Here is a 6798-nt window from a genome sequence, read left to right as displayed (position 1 = left end):
CCCAACTGTGTCACCCGATCTCCTCAAGTTGTTGCTGAGGGATCAGTTTGTAGATACCTTGGACAGTCCACAACTTAAGATACAAGTGAAGCAAGCACACCCCTCTACCATGCAGGATGCACTTAAACTATCCCTTAAAGTATGTAGAAAAAAAAAAACTGCTACAAGTAACTAGTTTTTAACCTGAACTTAATAATGAAAGTCAGTACATATATTATCAGAGATATTCTGAACAATTGAAAATAGTCATCCTACTATTCTAGGCCATTTCCAGGGATAAACCTTATTTTCTTCAAAATATCATCCTTTAGCCTTTGTCACAGCCTCTAAACATGTAAAAAGAAGAAAAGTTGTTTTTGAGTTGATAGTTCATTTAGAAACTTACTAAGAAGCCAGATCCAGAACTTAGACTTAGAAGTATATATAGAGGTATGCCACATGAACTGTACTGAAATAATTCTTGCTCTTTGTACATTGGCATGGTCACCAAAGTCATCACTGAAAGGTATCATTGTATGTGTTTGATCTCGCAGTGGTGTGCTTCAGACTGGCTGACATATCTTACATTTATGCATTCCTTTATATTGTAGAAACATGTATACTTGTAAATATCAAAATGATACATTACTCTTGGAGGCCACGTTTTTAAAGAAAATAATGAAATTAGTAAAGAGTGGTGACTCTAGCATGTTTTAGACTGTGAGTGAGGAATGGGAGTGAGAACTAATATGAATATGAAATTTTTGATGAATATATAATATGACTAATGCTTATTTGGAAAGCTTAGAATGTTTTGGGGCTGGAAGTAAAACACAAATTATCTGTGAATAGAAACAATCCTTTCAGTAGTGGTGTGTGCACATGTTCTACACTGAAGAGTGTATTTGATATAGCACCTGTGAATATGTTTATATATTCAGGCTTCTTAAGATTGGCAAAATGTGATTATCATACTCCATGCTGTGTCATTATTGGCACCAAAGCAACTTCTGCTAACTAGCTGACTGTCATCTCAATCACACAGAATCCATCAAGTGTCTGGTTGCTTTGGCAGAGCCTGGGGTCCATTGAGGGGGGGTGAATGTAAGAACTTCTTATGTTAGCAGCCAAAACGTGGTTAACAATTTCGCAAGTGCTATGACCAACTTGTACAAGCTTAACACTAATGTGTTACTGCAATAGGATTATCATAACAGGTATGTTTTCAGCAAAATAAAGATAGCAGTCTAATCTTTGTATATCTCAACATTGATTAAATTGGTTTGTTTGATGATCGTGCCATCTGTATCCATACACAAACACACAAATGTAATACATGTATATATGGATTAGTGATAAACAGGTACATATAATCACATAAAAGTATCTATCAAAGCAATACACGTTTTATTAGTATTTATATTGATTTGTGCACCCATAATATACAACAAATCAAAACAAGGCATTGGCAACAATCAACTTGGTTTTTATGATCTCCAGTAACAAACTGTACTACTGGTTACATGGTCCAACACTACACTAATATCTATAGGTCAAGAAACTCAATGCTATTGATATTATAAAAATAATTTTTGACTAAATCAAGTAAACTTAATTATTTCACTGTAAATTGCACAACTGGAATAATTTCTCCTGTTCATTACAGCACTTTTTGTTTGTCAATATGATAAGATAAATGCAGGCAAAATCCATTAAAACTAACTCTTTCCCATTGCAACCCAGATTATTTAGAGTAATACCTCTTGTCATGGTATATTTGAAAAAATCTATAAGTTGTTCACACCCAAAGGCATGTTAATGCAATTCGAAAATTGCTTACTCGTGGTAAGTTGCCTCCAACACTTCACTTTCCTATAACTAGTAAATTGAGTAATGTGCAGATTTGATTCCTAAATGCCATGGGAATAGATTCTTATGAAACTTAGCTTTGGGGATTAATGTCTAAAGCACAGACCATTCAGATAGGCAAAGCTACTATCTATATAATTGTGTATGGTGCTCGTTACTTTCTGAGTGCAAGATTACATGTACAGGTGGGTAACAAGTCTTTTTCTTTCCAAGACAACCTTCTAATTGTGATAGGCCAGTTTTTAAAGATTTAACATTTTCTGAGTGAGAGATAAAGAAGTTTCATATTGTTTTTGAAGAAAGTCAGAAGTGTCATGTTCAAAAAGCAGTGGTGGATCTCCAGACATTTCTTTTGAAACTATTTTAGTTAATTTAATTTAATACCATGTGTTTTTTATTTAACATTAGTTTAGTAAAATGACAGTTTTAATATATTAATTTGAATTAATTGCCAATACTTCATTCATTTGAAAGTCTTGTTTTGTTCATTAATTTCACTGTAGTTTGATTTTTTTAAACACTAGTTGTTGCTAAACCTTCTGCAATACAAGGAGATTAAAAGGCTTAAATAAAGACCATCTAATTGTGTTCGGCAAATTTGTCTGTCTCTTCTCCATTTGTTCTTACTAAACATTCCTTCCATCAAATTAAGAACCTCTAGTTTATCCATGTGTTAAATATTCCTTAATGTGGAATACCATACACATAATGGTTCCCAGCAAAATATTAATATTTTTCACCTGAGTGCTTAGATTGCAAAGCTCTTTCACCTTTCAGATGCATCAGACCTTCTGACCATCATCACCAGCTATTCTAGTTGTTGATATAAATATATATATTTGAGGTAAACAACCTAATTTCTCCATCATATTTAGCTGAGAGGTTCTGACAAAAATAACCACTGAGAAACAAACTCCATAAATCAGAAAATAAGGACCACTGAGTCCTTGTGGATTTCAAATATCGCAGTCAACCTCTGTGGAATTTGATCCTCATTTTAACAGTTGTGACCTAATGCATCTCGGGTAATCAGCTCTGAAGAATCACTGCATAACACAACTCTAACTTGAAATGTAAGGGATATTGTTCCCATTTTACCTCCATATCATCAGTCTAATGCCATAACCTATGGTTATAAGGCCAATTTAACAGCTGGTATAATTTATTTTCAACTATATTTAATCAGAAGTGAATGTTGGCATCGTAGTAAATCTTTCAAGCAGGTGAACTGTTCTAATATTAAGCTTATCTTCCTCTGTCTCAAAATGAACAGCCAGAAGAAAAAACCTGTGACATCCTTCTTATCATCAGTCAGATTGAGATAGTTCTGTGTGTTCGTGCTGTTGTCTGACTCATCAATTCTTTCCCTTTCTGATCTTAGTTCAGTCAGTGCACTAGAGGCTTATAAGTGACATTTAACTTAATTTTATCAGCAGTTTCTACACATAACATAACCATTTAATAGGTTAAGTTATTGAACAATGAAATAAAGTCCAGCACTGAGTTTACAGTTATGCTGCAAGCACATTCTAATATTTCTCTATACTTTAACTGTTGTACTTTCACTGTTCTATCCTTACTTCTTTTTTGACATATGGCTGCTTTAATAACCCAGTTGTAGAGAGCCAATGTGGACTCCAACAATAGACACATTCCTGTAGATTGGGGCTAGTCCTTAACTGCTACAACCTTTGAGTTGTATGATCAGTGGATACTCCAACTCTGCCCTCATTATGACCAAGAAATTCATGATATTAATGCACTTGTTTCCATCATCAGGTTTAAACCAACTTTTCTTACCCACATATTCTATCAAAATTTTTCTCTTTAAAATATAAATGGCGATTCTACCTATTAATATATCTTACTAGTCACATAACAAATTTTCTTCACAATATGGGATCTCTCGCTTGGAGTATTACAAGGGTAAACTAAATACAGTTACCTGATCTTTGCAACAACAAAATGTTTATGGATAAACAAGGAGATACTTCACTGGCATGTCTTGACTCTTTCAAATCAGAAATAATGTGAATGAAAATGTCAAACTGCCCTCACAATCCACGTTCTATTTGTAGTTAACCAATCATGAAATTGGATCACAAGTAACTAGGAGTTATGTTGTGTGACATTGTAGTGTGCAAAGGCTACATTCCTTATTCTCCTATAGTATATATTTCATATCTACACAATTTTTTAATATTTCTAAGTTCTGATTTCGAACATCCTAAATACAGCTGAGCTTGTGTTAACTTCAGTCTGAGGTGTTACTATTTGTATAGCTTGAGTGGCCAAATAACTTATCTACTTGTTTCATTGAATATTTGCATTCCATCCAACTTGACTTGTGTATGGAGAATAGCCTGTAGCCCTGACACAGAGAAGAGATGTTTCCACATTCTGGTGCTCGTTTTATGAATGGTCAACATTAAAGGAAATATGTGTTGGTAATGCAATTTGGTACTTTCACATTTCATGTTATGGTCTGAGAGAGTCATGACTCTCTTGTGGAGTTCTTTTTTGTTTTCAATCCTTATAATTGTTGGTTTTTCTTACTGTGACTGCTTCGTTTTTCTTTCAGTTGACTTCATAGTATATGGAAAGATGGGTGTAGTGATTTGTTGTAGATAGAATTGAAGTGACAAGGCAGTATGAGGTTGAGATAAAAAAATAAACACTAATTTTTGAAAATAAAATAATAGCTGATCCTCTGTTGATGAGGGCTATTGTGTTAGTGGTTCGTAAATTAATAAGTAATAAATCAATGAAATATATTCAAATAAAAAATGACAATAGATTTATGTGAATATAAACTGAAGGCTGTTGTTAATGATTAACGAAAAGGAAAGATTTACAAATGATCACTAAGCTAAATAGGTTCAAATGAGGATAAGATTTCACTTTCATATCTTTGATCTTTCAAAACAGAAAGGAATCTGTTTAAAACATCAGTACTGTATTTACTGGTTACTTTCTCTCAGTAACTGACCAATAAAAAAAAGGGGGATTGCACAAAGGTGGAAATATCTGTACTATATATGACAATGTTAGAGCAGTCTCTTATACACAAGGTAAAGTAGGACACAATACAACTATCTTATTGTACAGTAGGTATATTCCAAGACTGGATTCTGCTACAGAGAGCAACAACTAGGGCTTGATTGGCACATGACATTGACTGCATTTAACATTTCTGAAATAGAACTTCAGAGAAAATTACACCTTTTATAAGCATGAAATATTTCCTATAGCAGTTTTCTTAATCTGTTGGTTGCAAACCAAAATTGGGTCATCAGAATGTGTGTGAAAGGATTGTGAAGGGACATGAAAAATAGATAAGAGTTTATTTATTTAGTATGATAGATGTTTTTCACACTAAAGCTATCTACTGGGTCACAACTGGCCACTAAAGTTTACAAATGGGTCCATAGCAAAAGAAGGTTGAGAGCCATTGCACTACAGAAGAGTCACATAGGTGGCACTTCCATATCACAGTGCCTTACTTTTGCAGTATAGTGTTCAGGTCCACTGATATTCAGCAAATAGGTTTAGAGGTACAGGGTGTTCATAAATTATCTGACCCATTTTTAAAATTAATAACTTCAAAAATATTATAGATAGAACACCCTGTTTTATTTAACTTGATGAACATCTCATAAAGTTTTTTTTTTTTTTTTGTCTTAGCATATTTCCACATGTGCACTCTTTTTTGCTTGAAAGATGTGTAGGTGATACTCTATCTCCCTCCAGGTGCTGTTCAGCATCTTGGAAGTCACATTCCTTATTGCATCAGTTATTCTGTGGTGAAGAACCACAATATCACATACAGGTGTCAAATATACCTGATCTTTCATGACCCTTTACAAGAAAAAATCCAATGGTATTATGTCAGGGGAATGTGGGGGTCATCGTGTTTGTTCATCTCTACCAATCCATCTGTCTGGGAATGTGTTATTCAGGAACTCCTGGACATCAAGACTCCAGTGTGATGGAGCACCGTCTTGTTGAAGAAGAATGAAAAAATTATATGAGTTGTTCTTCAAGTTAAATAAAATCAGAGTGTTCTATCTATAATATTTACGAAGTTATTAATTTTTAAAATTGGTCAGATACTTTATGGATACCCTGTATCTTCAAAGTGTAGGTTCTGGAAATATTATACAGAGAATGAATCAAACATGGACAGCAAATGAAAGAAACACAAGTGAACAAATAAAATCTTTATTCACAATTATTATCTTTAGTGTCTATTTACCAGGCAGGGTGGCCTCTGTTTTCTGTAGTGATTATACTAGCTACTTAGTCTTTATCTATTCACACATGCACAGGACAAGAATGATTATAATTTACTGTACCAAATTCAGACAAAAAAAACATTAAAAATGTGTGGCACACCAGTCTTCTGCTGTATACATGACTGGTTATGTATATAACATTTATAAGGAGGGGGGGAGGAATCCCAAGCTCATACCAATTTGCACAATTTGGATACAACTGTGGTAATCAACAGTTACAGTGGTGATTTTTACGTGAAATAATCACAGACTGTATTGTAATAACAGTGCAGGAAGAATAGTTCGTTTTCTGAAATTGTGTTGTAAAGTAATTAAACCAGCTTGTATGGCCTTTGAAGAAAGAGACAATTTAAAACTTTGGATACAACTGTGATAACCAACAGTGTTACAGTGGTGATTTTTACGTGAAATAATCACTGACTGTATTGTAATAACAGTGCAGGAAGAATAGTTCGTTTTCTGAAATTGTGTTGTAAAGTAATTAAACCAGCTTGTATGGCCTTTGAAGAAAGAGACAATTTAAAACTTTGGATACAACTGTGGTAATCAACAGTTACAGTGGTGATTTTTACGTGAAATAATCACTGACTGTATTGTAATAACAGTGCAGGAAGAATAGTTCGTTTTCTGAAATTGTGTTGTAAAGTAATTAAAC

The sequence above is a fragment of the Limulus polyphemus genome, unplaced genomic scaffold (assembly GCF_000517525.1).
Source record: "Limulus polyphemus unplaced genomic scaffold, Limulus_polyphemus-2.1.2 Scaffold4472, whole genome shotgun sequence".
NCBI lineage: Eukaryota > Metazoa > Arthropoda > Merostomata > Xiphosura > Limulidae > Limulus > Limulus polyphemus.
The sequence above is the reverse complement of the archived record's forward strand: the minus strand, read 5'-3'. Positions refer to the sequence as shown.